Raw genomic sequence first — 20,328 nt, 5'->3', positions numbered from 1 at the left:
TACTCTTTGCCCTGTCCTCCAGGCGGGCAGTGGTTTGGAAGAGTAAGAGAGGGGGGCAGAAGGGGTCCAATGCACTGCGGGAGGGGAATGTGGGACTCAGGCTCCTCCGCCTGGTCTTGAGTTCCCGTGGTGCCCTCCTCTTCCTCCTGGAGGCAGAGTAAAACAAGATAAGTGTTGGGCTTGTGATGCTCCCTTCGTTACGTCCCCTTTTTCACTTCAGACCGTGTTTCTTCAGTACGTGATACTGGGGTTAGTTGTAGCGAGCGCTCTTTTGTCTCACATCTGTGTCTCTTCTCTCCCTTTCTGCAGACTGTCGCTGGAACACAGAAGATCAGTTAATCTTACTACGATGGACTTCCTCTCACCTTTTTCGGCCGGGAACGACGTGCGGTAAGTGCAGTACAGGTAAGGTTTTACTCGTTCCTTTCTCTACTTTCTTTCTCCACAGGCTGTTGACTCTCCACTTGGGACGAAGTACAGTAAGTACGGTACAGGTAGGGTTTTCCTCGTGCTCTCCCTCTTTCTCTCTACAGGCTGCGGGCTGGGACACAAAGATACGGTTATTCAAACTGCTGGTTGGCTCTCACCTCTCCACTTGGGACAACGTACAGTAAGTACGGTACAGACAGGGTTTCCTCATGTTCTTTCTCTCTCTCTCTCCACCGGCTGCGGGCTGGGACACAAAGATACGGTTATTCAAACGTTGGTTGGCTCTCACCTCTCCACTTGGGACAACGTACAGTAAGTACGGTACAGACAGGGTTTCCTCGTGTTCTTTCTCTTTCTCTCTCCACAGGCTGCGGGCTGGGACACAAAGATACGGTTATTCAAACTGCTGGTAGGCTGTCACCTCTCCACTTGGGACAACGTACAGTAAGTACGGTACAGACGAGGTTTTCCTCGTACACTTCCTTCGTTCTATTCCACACAGCAACACTCTTGGTCAGATGGCAGTCAAATTTCACAGATGTTATATTTGGATTGAAAATGTGGTGGACTTACGGTGACCGGACTCTCTCGATTTACCAGACGATTTGAGACTGTTTGTGATGCAGCGTCGGGGACAAACCTCTCGACGGTTGATGCGGTTGCAGAGGGGAAAACGCCACGCTGTCTCATCGAGCCGAGTGCTGCCGTCTCCTCTCCACTTACTAGACGGTAGAACACCGGACAGGGGCGCCCCTTTGAAGAGGCCTCGGGACAGACGGGATCTACTCCACCTCACTCTGCAACAGTAGGCGTTATATAGATGAATGTTACAAGTAGCATTAATTCGTGGTCGTACTCACACAGCCTCTAGCGGTCCAACTCTTCACCACCACTCTTCAGAATAACCCAGATACAAATAAACGACTGCTACAAACACCACAGAAATACTGTAGATCCAGAGCGTGCTCACAGCATATGCCAGGTAATAACAACTGACACGGCAGCCTCTTCGTTCTCCCACGGCGAGGTTTGCGGAGGCGGGGGTTTTTCTGACAATACACACACACAGCAGTACACAGCACCATGTCAAAGTGAAATTTCCACAACAACAGAGACTCACCCACCGCACTCAAAGTGAACACTTAGGACGCCCGTCTTCCTCCACTTCGCCGGAGTCCGTTTGGCGATGTTTAGCACGGCTCAGTCCGCATTTACGTTGCTGTGATAGCCCCAGTTTATCCTTCTTCATTATCTTCAATTCATTTTGGCGGGTGTTAATAAAAACTTACAAGCCAGTTTGGCCGGTGATGCATGAGGCATTGCATGCGAGATACATCTTCGTTCTCTGTCATTTATCCCTCTGGCAGTACTTCCTACATTTCCCATTAACACTGTGCCGTAATGCTACATGATGATGTTTATACGCCAATTGGCTGCGCGCAGTTTGCAGCGAAACCAGCGCAAGACACCATGGAAACGAGTGGAGCGCGTCCACCAGAAAACTAAAGGAAGAAGGAGAACGAACGGGCAGAGCAGGGAGGACAGACTAAAAGACAGCGGTGTCGCCACACCCCTTACTGGGGCATGTGATCCAGTGTAAATCTTTTGTGCCCAGGTGTAAATCTCAAGTTTAAATTTTAGCAGTTAACTAGTGTATTCCTTAACAAAGATAATAGCGGCAAAAACAGATCTATATGCAATGTAGTTACCCAATTTACGCTTGTAAAGTGACGAAGCAGTCGCACTGACGCGTGCACGCATGTTTTCATGTCCACGCGCATCTTTACGTTCCACTGCGCGCGCAACTGCATCCAAAAGTGGACGCCACGCGAATAAGTAATTATGAAAACATGACGAGAAGTAAGTTTCTAAATCATAATGCTAATCTTATTTTGACTCGATAATTATTGGCTTCTGTAGATGGACATCAGAAATGTTTTGTGCAAAGCAGGGAAAGGGAAGCAGAAAGGAGAGATGATGAGTTTAAGGGAGGTAAGACAAACTACATCCTCACCCTGTCAGGTCTCAAACATTAGAAGAAAAATCTCAGGAAAACCTCTTGTCAAGTCTATTGAATTGCATTGTTGCTGAGAAAATCAACAGATGTATGTGTTATATTGCTCTGTATTTTCAGATATTAAATTAATATTTAGTTTACTAATATTTAACTCTAGGACACTAACTTACATAACAGTTAGCAGTAACTATGACTGAGATTATTTAGTATATCAGTCATAAAAAGACTGGTTTCTAAAAATATTCTTGTAAAAATAAGTTATTAATCATTGCTATCATTGTATAATGTAGAAAATATTTCTCTGCTGTCATTATTACCAAACATTTTATGCCATGTATGCCTCCAAACATGTTAATAATGTTAGGTATGATGAAGATTATACTTAAATATTTTTAAATACATATTTATCTTTCGCAGTACCTGTTGCACTGTAGAATAGTGGGTTAAGCAAAGGACATTGTATAGAAGTGTTGCACACTTCTTGCACACAGCAGGCTTTCAAAAAAAGTCAGCAAAAAATGGGGGGCCTGTGCCCCAGTAAAGCTTTATGTCTATCGACAGAGAAATGAAGAAAGCTTATGTTTCATCACAAAAATGTTGTCATGTTTTGTCAGGATTGTCGCATGCACGCAAAAAAAAAAGAATCATTGTTGCATTCTCTTATTTTCACCAGAAAAAATTTGGCTAGTGGAAATGCTGATTGGCTGGTAACTTTAGAAAGTTACCAGCCACTTTGGCTGGTGGTCAAAAATGTTAATTTAGAACCTGTGGAAGAATTTTAATTCAAAAAGTATATATTAATTCAAAAACTATATTTGTGTGAACTATATTTGGGTGAACAAAGTTTGATGTGAAGAGTGGTTTGCCAGTGAAAAAGATTCAAAGATTATTAGAGTGGTCTCATGACTGTAAAGCAGAACTGCACAGCACGGCCTATAAATAGCCATAGGTTCTGTTACATGGGTGCATGGATGCAGAGTTAACATGTGAGGACCAGTATTACCTATACATGGTTCCTATTCATGTATAAGTTGTGCAGCATAAGCAATGTTTAAATGTATACATGAGTAGAAAATCCAAATATGGGTGGCTGTGCCTACCAGTTAAAAATATTTAGGGTAACATATGCAGATGATGAAGAAAACAACACCTGGCAAACATAAAACATGTTTAAAAGTAGCATATAGGGGTGGTTACAACCTTCAGAAAAACTGTATATAAGCATGGGCCTAAGCCAAGAGTTGTTAGTTGCTCAATTGACCGACTCGGCTTTGTATCATTGATATTAAAGTCTATCTTGGAAAAGGAACCCTCAGCTTCAAAACATCATTCTTTAAGACTGAAATCTACAACAACATTCTTTATACAACTGAAACCACAACATTTGGCGCCCGAACAGGGACGGAATAGAGCATAGAATTGAGAGACCACGGCAGGCTGTTGGGATGAGCAACACAATCCAACCAGGGGGCTACCTAATATAAGGTAAGCAAATTTCTTTCTTTCTATTGGTCTGTGTTGTTCATCTATGATAGCTCGTGGTGGTAAGCATACTCTCAATGCTCTTCCAAAGTTAAGAACAAAATTGATACAAAATAAATGGGTTCCGTTTCCAAGGATTTCAATGCATGGTGTGATATGTTTATGATGAAGAAGGGATTAAACAGCCTGAGCTCAAGGTGTAATCTGTGGTTTTGCTGAGTAAGCCTTGTTTTAGCATTAACCTGGAACAGATTGTTATATTGCTAAGGGGCAATAAAAAGTTAAATTGCTGAGGGGCAATGAAATATATAATCTGTGTTTATTTTTTAAACATATAAAAAGCCTTTGACGAAGGGCCTTTGACGAATAAAATAGACTGTAACAGATTATAAAAAATGTTTATTGCAAGAGGGCTTTGATTAGATGTAATAAGCTGATACACTGTAAATAAGATAATAGTATTAAGAAAAGTAACTTGGTTTTGAAAGACAATTCATGTTTCATGTTGTTAAGTTAAGTAATTAAGCATATGCTGATTTGACATCAATACTGCATTTTATTTACAGTGTATGGAAAAAAAAATAAGATAAAATTAAATAATCTGTGTTTATTCTGTAAAAGGGCCTAGATGGATACAGATAGACTGGAACAGATTATTAAAATGCTTATGGTATAAGCTGATACACTGTGAATGAATGATAGCATTAAGAAAAAGTTATTTGATTGTGCAAGCCAATCCATGTTTTTGTTTTAAATGATAAAGGAGGGATATATGTTGATTTGACATCTTTGCTGAATTCATTTACAGTGTATGGAAAAAACAAAACAAAACAAAAAAAAAAAAAAAAAAAAAAACTCAAACTAAACAATCAAAAATATACAGAGGTGTGGTATTATAGAAAATAAAGTTTTTAAAGGGTGTGAATTTATATTACAGTAGACTTAAGTGTCTTATAGACAAATGTGTTTGTATGAGTGTGATTGTAAGAATGCAATAATAAAGTGGTTGAATGGGCTCTGTGTTCATGATGAGTGTTATCTATAAAGTACATGCATAGATTGTGAAAGTATATACTAATTGGTAAAAGAATTGACTCCTGCTTTGTACTTATTATTAACTGATATAAAAACTTTTATTTCATTAATAAAGGGTAAGAGAGTAATTGTAAGAGAGTAGGTAATAAAAAACTAAAGAACATGGCAACTACTCCGGTAGACATATTAGGGTTGAAATATCCATTGTGTAAAGACATGATACTTAAAATGTCAAAGAAATGGGAGAAACGCACAAAAAATAAGGGGACAAAATGGCCAAAGGAGGGAACATTTGATGTGGCATTGTGTGAGGAAATGGACATATTGATAAAAAATTATAAAACAAAAGAAAAAAAAAGTAAGGCAAAAGAAAGAGAAGAAAAAAGAGATTTGGAAAAAAGGGTATTGGTCTTATTTAAGAAGGAAGGGGAACATTTATTAAAAACTATTAAACAAGCACAAAATGTTAATGAACCTGAGAAAACAGGAAAATGTACTAATCCATTTTTATCAGACATAGATGGGCAATTTCCATTAATTAAAGGTATTGTGGAAGTTACAGGTGAAATGCAAATGGAAGGGCAAGTTGAGTTAGAAAATAAACAAACCAGTTTGGGGGCAAAGCCAAAAATAAGACAAGATAAAAAAGGTAAAAAACCAATGTTGTTAGATTGTTACAAAGATGCATGGGCAGCAGTAAAAAGATCACCAGAGCAGTATAAAAGTGGGGCAAAAAGCAAAGAGACATCAGTAACACAAATAGATGAAGAGGAAGAAGATGAAGAAGAAGAAGAAAGAATAGATGAAGATATAACCAAAAATGTTATTGAAATTGGAAACATACTTGAAAGTACAGATAAACTGCTAAAAAGTAGAAGTAGACTAAGAGAAGCTAGAGAAAAAGAAAGTGAAGAGGAGATGTCATTTGATGGAGAAAGGTGGACACGAGAAAAAGATAAAGGGCGGCTTAGACCATTGGCTACACAATTACCTGTTTTAATTAAAGGAAACAAAGGGCAATATGTTCCATGGGCTACACAGGATCTTGAGGGGCTGACCACTCGTCTTCCTGACATTCACGAGGGAGCTGGGAAGTGGATTAAAGCCTTTGAAGAAGAGACGATGGGGAAAATAATAGCTGTGGGGGACATGAAAGCACTCATGGCGAGAATTCTCGGAGGAACAAAGATGGAAGAAATCCTCCAAATATCTGAACTGGACAGAGCTGTGGACTCAAACTACATGGATGGGACTGTTTTTGATCCATATCGGCCAGTCGTGTGGCAAGCTTTACGAACTGAATACCCAAACAGAGTGGACAATAAGGCACTGAGAGGTGAACAACTAGGAGAGACAGAGAATCCAGTTGCATATGTTCAGAGACAATTAAAAAGATGGAAACAAGAGACTGAGGGAAACCTGGATAAAGACCCTTTACTCATCACTATGTTCAGAAATGCTGTGGTGGATGCTATGCCTCCAGCTGTCAAAAGCAAACTTGAGGATGTAGTGGGCTTGAACTCTAAACCACACAAAGAATTCTGTGACTATGTTGCTCATGCTGTGGAACAGCATAGAAGGACTGAACTCAAACTAACAAATCAAGAAAAAGAGTTACAAAGAAAACTAGCCCAATTACAACTTGATGAACTGACAAAGAAAAACAAGAAAAAGATGCAAGCTACAGTAAAGGAAGAGGAGTCAGAACAAATGACAGTGATGGCTCCTGTGACTGCACCTCCAGCTGTCCTGGCAAGGCCCCCTGTAGTACTCCCTCCTAAAGCACCCCAGACCCCTGCACCGATTGTAAATGTCTATGCAACCCCACCAGGCCAGGAAAGATGGAAAAGAAAACCATTTGGAAGGGGACAGGGAGAAAGAAACAAAGACAGATGCTGGGGATGTGGACAGTTTGATCACAAAAAGAGTGAATGCCCAACTAATCCATGGTACCAGCCACCTTGGGGACAAAGGGGAGGGTGGCAGCAGCCCTTCCAACATCCAGGTCAAAGCCCAGTAAACCCATATAGAGGTCCAAATCAAGGGTATTAGGGAGGCCCAGAGAATCCTGAAGGGGAGAATCAGTTACCTATTTTAACAACAAAAGCTGATCAAGACCCTATGTTAAAAATCAAAATTGAGGGTAAAACGACACCTATGTTGGTGGATACAGGAGCAGTGTATACATGTGTTAATTCAAATTACGCATCACATCTCCCCTTGTCTGGAAAATTTGCTAAGACTATAGGATTCTCGGGACAAATACAATTAATTCCAATGACTGCTCCAGTGTGTCTACAAACGATAGACAAAAATGTGACCATACCTATTCTTGTATCAGATCACACTCCTGTTAATTTATTAGGAAGAGATGCATTATGCAAATTAGGGCTTCAAATTTGGTGCTCTCCAGAAGGAGTATATGTAGAAAGTAAGGGAGTAAGCAACCAAATGATCCTAACTGAACCTAAAGTAAATGTATATTGGATAGGACAATTAAATAGTGAGGTACAACCAATAATAAATGAATGGGGGAAATTCATTGAAGCACAAATTCCTAATGCACGATTACCAAGGTCAGGATTTCATTGTACTCTAACATATGATACAGATAAAGATATTAAACTAGAAAAGAAATGGCAGGAAGGAACTAATGGACAAAAAATTGAACTAACAACACAGGACATTATAATAGGTGAACAAGGAGCAGCTATAAGCATAAATGAAAACAAATTCGTAAAACAATGGTTTAACATTATAGATTCAACTCCCCATATTCCAATATATATTGGACAAAACTGGGAATCAAAAGATTTAGGAAGAATGATGAAAAATGCCTTGCAAAGTCAATGGCAAGCTACACTAAATCCATTAATTTCTCATTCTGTTGACAAAAACTACATTAAGATTTCATATACGACCATCGTTACAGGAATTCCTCAAGAAATAATTATCAATGATCACGAAAAACTAAAGAAAGAAATGACAACATCTAGGGAAAAAGAAAACATTTATACTGAATTGTTAAATGACATGGAAAATCAAGTACCAAATGAATTATGGTCAAAACATGACTCTGATGTTGGCTTAGTAAAATCAGCTAATCCAATAAGGATACCACTTAAACCAAAAGCCCCTTTACCACATAAAGTGCAATATCCTTTACATCCAGAAGCTATAGCAGGAATAAGGACTACAATAGATGGTCTAGTAAAAGCTGATGTGCTTTTAGAAACAAAAAGTTACTGTAACACCCCTATCTTCCCCATTAAAAAGGCAGATAAATCTAAGTGGCGTTTAGTCCATGATTTGAGAGCTATTAATGATATAGTGGAAGATTATCCTGCTGATGTTCCAAATCCTCATACTTTGCTAACAAATGTTCCTCCTAATGCCAAGTATTTTACGGTGATTGATTTATGCTCTGCATATTTTAGTATTCCAATTGCAGAAGAGAGTAGGTATTTGTTTGCATTTACATATGAGGGTAAACAGTATACATATTCTAAGATGCCACAGGGATATAAGCACTCGCCACATATCTTTAATCGAATACTTAAAAATGACTTAGAAGATCTAATAATGGATAGTACTTTGTTACAATATGTGGATGATTTAATGGTTTGCTCTGAAACACTTGAACAATGCCATCAAGATTCTATAAAGGTACTAACAAAGTTGGCCCAGGGAGGTCATAAAGTGTCTAAAGCTAAATTACAGTATTGCCAATCTCAAGTTGAATATTTGGGACGATTAATTGCATTAGGAACAAAAGCGATAGCGCCATCTCAACTAGAAGGAATAAGCAAAGCACCATTACCACAAACAGTTAAACAACTAATGACATTCTTAGGAATGACTGGGTTCAGTGCTGATTGGATAGAAGAATATGCAATAAAAACAGCACCACTTAGAGAAATCATGAAACAAGCAGGAGTTCAAAATCTAGGTGCTCCATTGAATTGGAATACAGATGCATTAATAGCATTTGAATCTGTTAAAAAAGAGCTACAAAAAGCACCTGCTCTATGTACACCTGACTATTCTAAATTATTCCATTTATTTGTTGCCAACAGAGCAGATGGATATGCCTCAGCAGTTTTGATGCAAGAAAGTTGTAGTGGAAGAAAAAAACAACCCATAGCATATTACAGCACTAAATTGGATAATGTAGCACTAGGATACCCCCCATGTTATCAGCAAGGACTAGCAGCTGTATACTATGCCTATGACAAAGCATCTACATTAACGATGGGTTACCCAATTATTATCTATACACACCACAAGATCACTGACTTAATAGAAAAAGGAAAATTTGTTCTTACTCAGGCTCGTATTTTGGCATACTCTTTATTGCTTACCTATCCAGATATTACCATCAAGAGATGTAATACTGTAAATCCTGCAGAATTTATTCCTTTACCATATGAAGGTGAACCACATGATTGTGTGGCTAATGCATTGACTTTTACTAGGTTAAGACCAGATCTTGAATCTACCCCAATTGAGGAAGCAGATGTCACTTATTTTGTGGATGGGTCTAGTTTTAGAGATTTTCTGGGAATACATACAGGTTATTCAGTAGTAAGAAAACAACATAATGATTTTGTACCTATTGTAACCCAACATTGTGTACAACCATGTTCTGCCCAATTAGCGGAATTAAAAGCTCTTACTACTGCTTGTCAATTAGCCAAAGGGGTGACAGCAAATGTATTTACTGATTCAGCTTATGCTCATGGAGTATGCCACTTGTTTGGAGCTGTTTGGAAACAAAGGGGTTTTAACAAAAGTGATGGGACGCCTATCCAACATGCTGAACAAATAGTTGAATTAATTTCTGCAATGATGTTACCAAAACGACTAGCCATCATAAAATGTCAAGCTCATAAAAAAGGAAATGACTATGTTATCAAAGGTAACAACATGGCAGATCTAGAGGCTAAAAAGGCCTCAGGATGTCATACAGCAGTATTGGCTCCTATAGTACTCATTGAACCAATGCCTCAATTGGAAGATATTGTACGAATTCAAGAACAAGCAGGTCCTTATGAACACTCTATGTGGCTCCAAAGAGGGGCAAAGAAAGATACGCAGAATGTTTGGCGTTCGCATGAGGGGAAAATTGTTGCACCTACTGCACTTCTAAATATTCTTATTCCGGATGCACATAGTTTTGATCATTGCTCGAGAGGAGAAGTAATCAGGAAAATTAATGATCAGGGGTATTGGTCTCCATATTTGAATGCAATGGTGCAGGAATTTTTGTCCACATGTGAAGTTTGTGCCAAATATAATGTAAGAAAAGGAATAACAACATCAATAGGTCATATACCAATACCGGAAGGACCATTTAAACACTTGGTTATGGACTATGTAGATATGATACGAAGCATCAGAGGCAAACGTTATATGCTAGTTATTATTGATAGGTTTAGTAGATGGGTAGAAGCAGTACCTTCAGCCAATGAGGGAGCTGAAACAGTAATTAAATTCTTGACAAGAGAAGTAATACCAAGATTTGGAATACCATCAGAAATTAGCTCTGATAATGGTTCAGCATTTATTCAAAAAACTGTAAAACAAGTACTGCAACAGTTGAGAATAAAACAAAGACTAGGGTGTGTTTATCACCCACAATCACAAGGAATTGTTGAAAAGGTGAATGGTACAATCAAGGCTAAACTCAACAAAATTTGTGCAAGCACACAACTAAACTGGGTGGATGCTTTACCGCTTGCTTTGATGAGTTACAGAATGCAAATTAACAGAAGCACACATCTAACACCGCATGAAATGCTTACTGGTCGACCAATGCCTGTGCCATTTAGTAGAGGACCATACAAAGGCCCCCCCTTGGAACAATTACAAATGGAATTAAGATCTTATATGATGAAACTAACTGCTATACATAAGGCTATTTGTGTGCAGGAAAGACAAAAGGAGCTGGATAAGGAGACGGAGATAACTTGTCCAATTGTGCCAGGTGATCTAGTGTATCTGAGGGTCTTCAGGAGAAAGTGGAATGAGCCAAGGAGAGAGGGACCCTATAAGGTGGTGAGAGCAACTCCAACAGCAGTCCAAGTGGAAGGAAGCACTACCTGGTATCATCTGAACCATTGTACCAGAGGGCCCAAAGCGATCGTTGGAGAGGAGGAGAGTGGGAAAAATGATGTAGAAGGAAAAAAGTAATTCAACGGAATTAAAAGAAACCAACGCAATTCAGAGGATAAAGAACCCGTTGTTGAACATCGAAAGGAAAACGTGCAAGGAAGTGTTTTCAAACATGGAGAAAAGGCAGTTGCTAATCTGTCTGATAATCTGTGGTTGCATATGGCAAATTCACATGGCCATGGTCAACCAAACTTCTCTACAAGTGACTTCTCAACCATCAGCGAAATCTATTGATAACTCAACAAAAACCCAAAAGGAGCAGAGTCTAAATGACAGACAAAAAATATCAAAGCATCGAAGAGACATTGAAAAAGATATCAACAGAGAGTACAAAGTGGACATTGTATGGGAAGCAGCCCAAAATAATGAATGGTACAAATGGGCAACTTTCACAGCCAGAGAACTTGGTATGGACAATTGTTTGTTATGTTCTAAATCACCATTGAGCAAGATAACAATAGTCCCAAGTCCACATGATTATTATAAATGTGCTCAATTTAACCAAAACTTTTGTGGATTAGAAAAAGAGAGACGACCATACTGTCCTGCAGAATGTTTAGGTCTTTTGGGAAATTCTGAGCTTAAAGATCGATTTTATTGGGGACATTTTGGGAGTTGGTGTCAGTATTGGGATGTTAACAAAAATATTAAAGTAGAGAAAGGAAAAGTAGAGATTCCAGAATGGTACAGTATAGATTATACCCAAAAATATGAATGCTATACTAAATTATATGGAACAATAGATCTAGGAAATTTTACAGGAAAATGTTCTATAACATGGATTTTAAACAAACCAACTATAAGATTCCCTCGATCTATTAAAAGGTCATCAATGATTTTAGCTCAAGGTATTAAAGAAGGAGGAGAAATGCTCATAGAAGAAGAATGTGAAAATCAGACTATAGCTGCACCTGCAATGGAGATATATGAAGATCAAACAATAGTGTTAGCAGATTTCTTTTGGTTTTGTGGAAAAGGACGACTTATGGCTTCGTTGCCTCTACAATGGAAAGGTACATGTACTAGAGTAAGGCTGATTCAAGAAATTACCTTGGCTCCATGGAATTTTGAGAAAAATATTGAGAAAACAAATGATAGAGCTAAAAGAGCTTATGCACCAGATCCTGAAGTATACTTAGATGTAATTGGACAACCCAGAGGAATACCTAATCAATTTAAGGCAAGAGATGAGGTAGCATCAGGGTTTGAATCGATATTTGTATGGATAACACAAAACAAAAATACAGAATGGATCAATTATATATATTATAATCAGCAAAGATTTATTAACTACACTGACGATGCTTTAACTGCCTTAGGAGAACAAGTAGACGCCACTAGTAAAATGACATGGCAAAATCGACAAGCGCTTAACTGGTTACTAGCAGATAAAGGAGGTGTGTGTGTTTTATTTGGGGATCAATGTTGTACTTTTATTCCTAATCATACAGCACCAGATGGGGCATTTACTGAAGCAATGCATAAACTTAAAAGGTTAAGAATGGAAACTGCAGCCAATGCAGGAAGAGATAATTTAAGTTGGGATTGGTTTGATTTACAATTAGGAAAATGGGGTGCTTGGTTTGCTAAATTAGGTATATTTTTAGGAGTTGCTGTGTTAATTGGAGGGTTATTATTTTGTTGTGTTCTTCCTTTATTGAAATCTTTAATTGTAAAAGCCACAGTTAAACAAATGGGAATGACGAGATATCAGGATAATTCATTAATTCAAGTAGGAAATTACAAGGTGCACCCAAACTGGGTTTTGCAAACATTGGAAAACAGTGAGAATCAGGATAATATTTGAATTGGTTTTATTTTAACAAAATTTTGAGTGTTTTGAGTGTTGTATTTTATTTCGATTCATTATTTTGTTTTATGATTTAACCACTACAATAACATCATATGGCCCATGCTTGAATAGTATGTTAAATTAGGGAGCAGGATCTTTTACTTACTCTGAATAAGAAAAAGAAATTTGGAGTAAGATGTTTGGCCTGACTCTGCCAAAGTGCGGCAGCATAATCTAGTCATTGGTAAGGTATGGGATGGCTTAGTTTAGCCGTTACTTAGCTTAACTCAATTGGACTGGATTGTGAGGTTGCACTTTGGGTGGGACATTATAACGTCCCAAGGGGTGGAATGTGGAAGAATTTTAATTCAAAAAGTATATATTAATTCAAAAACTATATTTGTGTGAACTATATTTGGGTGAACAAAGTTTGATGTGAAGAGTGGTTTGCCAGTGAAAAAGATTCAAAGATTATTAGAGTGGTCTCATGACTGTAAAGCAGAACTGCACAGCACGGCCTATAAATAGCCATAGGTTCTGTTACATGGGTGCATGGATGCAGAGTTAACATGTGAGGACCAGTATTACCTATACATGGTTCCTATTCATGTATAAGTTGTGCAGCATAAGCAATGTTTAAATGTATACATGAGTAGAAAATCCAAATATGGGTGGCTGTGCCTACCAGTTAAAAATATTTAGGGTAACATATGCAGATGATGAAGAAAACAACACCTGGCAAACATAAAACATGTTTAAAAGTAGCATATAGGGGTGGTTACAACCTTCAGAAAAACTGTATATAAGCATGGGCCTAAGCCAAGAGTTGTTAGTTGCTCAATTGACCGACTCGGCTTTGTATCATTGATATTAAAGTCTATCTTGGAAAAGGAACCCTCAGCTTCAAAACATCATTCTTTAAGACTGAAATCTACAACAACATTCTTTATACAACTGAAACCACAACAAACCCTGCTCAAAATCGCTGTAAGTTCTCTTCTAATGTTCTCCTCTTTGTTCCACACAGGGCGATCACTTCAGCCACACAGAACGAGACGTTTCTTCCCCCAACAGGGTTGCACAGCGGATTCACTTTGTCACAATATCTTCAATATAGCAACCACTCACGCTAACTCCGCTTCTCCTTTGGTTTCCTTTCTGTTCCCAAGTAGCCTCCGATCGTCCTTCAACCACTAAGGTTTACTACGTCCCACACAGCCATGCCAGCTTCAGCCTGAGAGAAAAACAGCCCAATAACAAGTGCACCAAACGAGCCCAACAACTACACACAAACTCAACCACAACTGTGGTTTTGGATGATCCTTTATGCTGCTCTGCTCAGCGTGTACTCCAATCATCAGCCGCTCCTGTTAACTAGACGCACCTGCATTCAATTCGCTGATTTTCCCGCTCGCGGCGCTACCGGAAGTTCCGGTATTCGTCTTTTCCGGTCCGGGCGGAAACACTTCCGGGCGGAACCAAACTCTCCAAATTTTGGTTCCGCCCCTGGAAAGATGGTCACCGTGTGACAACTTCATATGCATAATAGGATTTCATAAAATAAAACAAATAAGCAAATAAGTTGTAATATTAGTACAAATATTACTTTTCTGCCAAACAAATTAGTTCCTCAGAATCAGATGTGGCTGCAATACAGCACAGTTCCCAAGCAAGACAGACGCAGCAAAGACACAATGAAAATATGATTAAAGATTGTGGTGTTTGTTTTCATAAATTAAGATTCCTCTAATTTATACATAAACATTTATATCGTGCAACTGTTGAAGTGTGGATCAAATATGCTTTGAAGCATGCTTAAATTTCACCTTAAAAAAGTTTCCACCCAGTTTTAGTTTAATGACTTCCAGAAAAATGATCTTCTTTAAATAAACATAAAATATATCAAATGAAAGAACAAACCCTCTGCTTTCAAACAAACATAAAAGAGGTTTCATCCTACCTTCATTTGTTCTATTATCACCTCTCAAATTTTGAGCAAAAAGCTGAGATTATTCCATTTTTGTGAAGGACTTTTGTTAAAGATCTGGGGCCTGTTTCAATAAGGAGGTTCAACCAACTCTGAGTTTAAACTTGAACTCTGAGTTGACTTACTCTGAGATAGAAAACTCTGAGTTTTGGGTTACAGAACAGCTGATCTGAGTTAGCCAGCCCAGGCTCCGCAAACTGCAACAAAAACAAAGTGGTCAAACCTACCACCAAGAAACATAACAAAGGTGTTCCTGCCAATAAACGACAAGAAGGATTTGGGAGTGGGGGTTGGGCGCGTTTATGACTCATTCAGAAAGCACATCTGTCTGGGCACTAAGCATGCTGAGGTGGTGTTCCCATTGCGGGAAGATAACAGTCACAGACTTGATGACTCGACTCCACTATTTAAATCATGGTGGAATCCCCATCCCGCTGCCTTGCGCCGTCAGGTCAACGAGTGCAGGCGGCAGGGTTCCCGACCTTCGGGTTACTGTGAGAGCCTCCCCCACAGGGACCCAACCCTCCAGGGCCTCTCACACCTCTGATTCACATCCAGCAGAGACAGGGGCGCCGCTAGCAATTTTGGGCCCTATGAAAAAATAGGAGAGCGGGCCCCAACCATACCCATTTCGCACCAAACATACAATTCAACCTACTGTAGCTATTCAAAATCTTTGTCTGTAATCTAATAATACAGAACTATTTATTCTGCTATTGTTTTGACCACAGTTATCAGTATTTATAGATACCTAAAATGTCTGCAGCTAAGATATTTTATAGTGCAATGTAAATTTAATTGAAAAATACAGTACATTAAATCAAATATTCAGAGAAAATGCAACATTCTTAAAGATTAAAGATAAATGTGATCATGTGTCACAGGGTGACAATCTTTCTAGGGGCGGAACCAAAATTTGGAGAGTTTTGTTCCACTCGGAAGTGTTTCTGTCTAGACTGAAAATCACGAACACCGGAACTTCCGGTAAACTCCGCGAGAGGAAAATCAGCGAATTCGATGCAGGTGCGGCTGATTAACCCTAGCGGTTGGTGATTGGAGGAAACAACGGACCAGGGAGTATAAAGAGATCATCCAAAAACACAGTTAGGAGTTCGTTGCTGGAGTCATTGTTGGTGTGTATTGGCGCTGTTGCTGTTGGTGTGTATACTTTCCAGGCTAGGCTGGCGTGGCTGTGTGGGACGAAGGAAAGCATAATTGCTGGGACCTGAAACGAAACAGAAAGAGGGTCAGCGTCAGTGTGAGTAATTAGTGATCTGAGGAAACCAAAAGCTATTGGAATCATTGGTGTAAATACTACTATCGGTGTGCAACGCGTAGTGTATACAGCTGAGAATACTCGCCTGTGTGTGTGTAAGGGGAAAACAACGGAGCAGATTTTACGGTGGCTGTGAGTACAACAAATATATTTGGGACATTGTTTGTTAACCCGTTGTGTGACAGACTGTTTTAGTGAAGGGAGGACGGCCCTACCACGGAGCAGTGTGGTGGGAGTGCCAGAAGAGGACCAGTTTGGGTTGCTACAGCCCCATGAACGTAGACTGAGCCGTGTAAACAACGCCAATCGAACTCCAGTGAAGGAGGAGAAGACGGGGTCTTTCAGTGTTCACTCGAGTGCGGTGGGTGAGTCTGTATTGTGTGAAGTAATTCACTTTGAAGTGTCCTTTTTGTTGTGTGTGTGTATTGTCAGCTAGACCCCCGCCTCCATCCTCTAGACCGTGGAAGGACGGAAAGGCTGCCGGCACCAGTCGCTGTACTTTGTCTAACATATGCTGTAGGTGAGCCCCGAGTGGAAATACTAATCGTGGTGAAAAATCGGCGGACTTGCTGTGGACCTGGGTTGTGTGGTAGAGAGGTGGTGAAGCGTCCGACCACAAGGGACTGTTTGAGTACTACCAAGGATACACGGTTGCTTGTATATTTGTTATTCAGAACCTGTACTGTTGCGGAGCGAGGCAGAGTCGATCTCATCTGTCCCGTAGCCTCTTCAAAAGGGTTCCCCTGTCCAGTGCTCGATAGTTGAAGAAGTGGAAAGGAAAGGGCAGCGCTCGGCTCGGTGTGACAGAGTGAGTTGCGCCCTCCGCAGGACTAGCAGCCGTCGAGAGGATCTGTCCCCTGACGCCATCATTGTCCCTTCGTTTCGAGGCTCTGGGCGAGCTGTGAAAAGACAGTCACTTTAAGTCCACCCATTTCCACCTACCCAAATGAAACGTACACATGTATTGGTTGTCGATTAACCACGTGTGAAAGAACGAGAGAGAAAGGAAGCTTTACCTACACCAAACTTACTGTATGTCGTCTTCCGCTGGAGAGGTGAGAGAGAACCCCCAGTTGTGTACTTAACTAATCTGTGTGTCCCAGCCAGCAGCCTGTGTGGAGCAAGAGAGAAAGGGAGCTTTACCTACACCATACTTTCTGTATGTCGTTTTCCGCTGGAGAGGTGAGAGAGAACCCCCAGTTGTGTACTTAACTAATCTATGTGTCCCAGCCAGCAGCCTGTGTGGAGCAAGAGAGAAAGGAAGCTTTACCTACACCATACTTACTGTATGTCGTTTTCCGCTGGAGAGGAGAGAGAGAACCCCCAGTTGTGTACTTAACTAATCTGTGTGTCCCAGCCAGCAGCCTGTGTGGAGCAAGAGAGAAACGAAGCTTTACCTACACCATACTTACCGTATGTCGTCTTCTGCTGGAGAGGTGAGAGAGAACCCCCAGTTGTGTACTTAACTAATCTGTGTGTCCCAGCCAGCAGCCTGTGTGGAGCAAGAGAGAAAGGAAGCTTTATTTACACCATACTTACCGTATGTCATCTTCCGCTGAAGAGGTGAGAGAAAACCCCCAGTTGTGTACTTAACTAATCTGTGTGTCCCAGCCAGCAGCCTGTGTGGAGCAAGAAAGAAAGGAAGCTTTACCTACACCATACTTACCGTATGTCGTCTTCCGCTGGAGAGCTGAGAGAGAACCCCCAGTTGTGTACTTAATCGATCCTTGTGTTTCAGCTAGCAGTAGAAACGTACCTGCCCCATACTCACTCTACGTCGGTCCCGTTCGGAGAGACGAGAGGAATCCCAGTCACGGGTGAAGTCGATCCCGTGCGCCGTTGTGAAAGATCTGTGGAGAGAAAGGAGAGAGAGAGATACTCGTGATTTGGGGAACATCAACGTAGCTAGCCACTCTACCACGTACTGGAGAGCTACACCACTAAATCGAGGAAAGGGTACGTTAAGAAATAAGCGCCTGTTGACCAGCACTTATCTTTTATTTCCATTCTGCCTCCAGGAAGAAGAGGAGGGTGCCACGGGATTACAAGCCAGGCGGAGAAGCCTGAGGTACACACCCCTTGTAGCGCTTTGGAACCCCAGGCCCCGATCCCCTTTCCTCCCCTCCTTGAGTACTCCGGACTACGGCCCACCTGGAGGGCAGCACAAAGAGCATTAGTTTTAAACTTCCCTTCCCCCTCCCTTTTTCTAAACTCATTTTTTATTAAATTAAATAAAATATTTATTTTTATACTTACTCGCACTTGTGTTGTCTGGTCATTGGGTTGGCTTTGGGGACCTCCTCGAGGTGGAAGTTAAACAGGGGCGTGGCCTAGTTACATTTGTGGCCACCCTCGGCTTGTGAAACATGCCTGTGAAAACCCAGCTGAAGTATTTCTTTGTAATTTACTGTTTTCCACATAAAATCATCCTATATAATGTAAAGAACATTTTGTGAAAATATAAACTTGATATCTTTAATATTGACTGAGTAATGTCATGTCAGCTATTGAAATCATAGTGAAATTAATGCTTGAAATAAAACTGTGATGCTTTTACCTCACAATAAGATTTGAGACTTTTCTGATTTTCACAGGCAGTCTCAGTGACATACTGTATACTTGAGCTGTTACACACACGACATTGAGGGGACGAACTAAGTGTGTAATGAGATCGTAACAAGGCGTGGTGAGCTTGAACCTGCTTACATCACGAGGCATTTTTTGGACCCAACATCCAATACAAAAATTCAACTGCAGTAGCCACCGTTTAACCTGAAGAGGGCAGCACTCAGACGTTTTTACACCAGTATTGAAACACTTTATATCCAAATGTCAAAAAACTTACTAAAATCAATGAACAGCACTAATAAAACCCCATTGTTACAGATCATTAACTAAAAAAAGTTGGTTTATGGTTTATTACTCTTTAAGAAAACAGCTATACTGTTATTAAATGATTTTTCAGACTGTTTTTTAATCAACCGGGCTCTAAAATGAAATGAATGACAACTATAGCAGATTACGACATAGATTTCCATTGATTTCTTAAACCTGTTGCAAGTTGAGAAGCTTTATAACATAACTGGACTAGTTTAGCCTTCGTTGCATTTCAATTTTATCACAACCAACTCGATTCACGACTGCATAAAAATCCTTCCTTGGCATATTGCGTTACAAAACTGGTGTGTAACTGATCGCATTTCTAGTTTATGTTACGGGCTACGTTAATTAAACAGCTTATAAGGGCTGACTTCGCGTTAGAATCATAACACAAAACAGGGAACGTAAATCCCCTTGTGTTTTTTAAACTGAGGTGAACAGAGCGAAGACTTATTGAAAGAAAACTACATTGTATTGATCCAGCGTCACATTGTGTAAACTGCATTTATAGTAAGGAAGTGCACATATGCAGATATCATAGCAAATAGCAGTAAATACACACACCTTGCTCTCTTGTGAAGTTCACTCTGCACTGTGAGACTGTGGATTGAAGACGGCGCTAAAACGCAGAGTAAAGACGGGGCGGAGCTAAGAGGGCGCAGCTTAATAAGGGGGTTGCGTGTGCAGCACAGTCCTTGGCTTGGGCCCTCAAAAGTTCATGGGCCCTTAGAATCGTCCTAACTCCCCCCCCCCTTACGGCGCCCCTGAGCAGAGACATCGGAGGAAAGGACTGCCCCATCAAACGCAGGACCACTCTTATCCTACAGTTCTCCTTAGGAGGAAATAAGAATGTCGCAGAATCTGAGGGGGCCTTCACTCTCTGATGCACTGCTGCGCTTGGGGCAGGTTGTTCAGATGAAAGCCATGCCCCCTCAGGTGGTCAGCTTGTATTAGGCTCAACCCCCACCACCTGAACATCCTGTGAGGATGAATGGTTTCTCGAGGTGGCTTGCCCTTTGTTGTGTCCCGTCTGTGCTCTGCAACTATACGTGGATCGAACATAAAGCTTCAGGACCTCAGAACAGCTCTTTGTTTGTTACAGTGGACAAGAGAAGGAAAAAGCTGTCTCCAAGCAGATGATGTCCACCAGGAGTATAATGTTCTCCTGGGCATTGGCTCGCGGCACCTGGCTGACAGACATTTGTATAACTGCAGCGCCAGTAAGGTGCTACATTAGTGCAAAAATTCATGTATTG

The sequence above is a fragment of the Paramisgurnus dabryanus genome, chromosome 10, assembly GCF_030506205.2.
Source record: "Paramisgurnus dabryanus chromosome 10, PD_genome_1.1, whole genome shotgun sequence".
Lineage (NCBI taxonomy): Eukaryota > Metazoa > Chordata > Actinopteri > Cypriniformes > Cobitidae > Paramisgurnus > Paramisgurnus dabryanus.
This window is presented reverse-complemented; position numbering follows the sequence as displayed.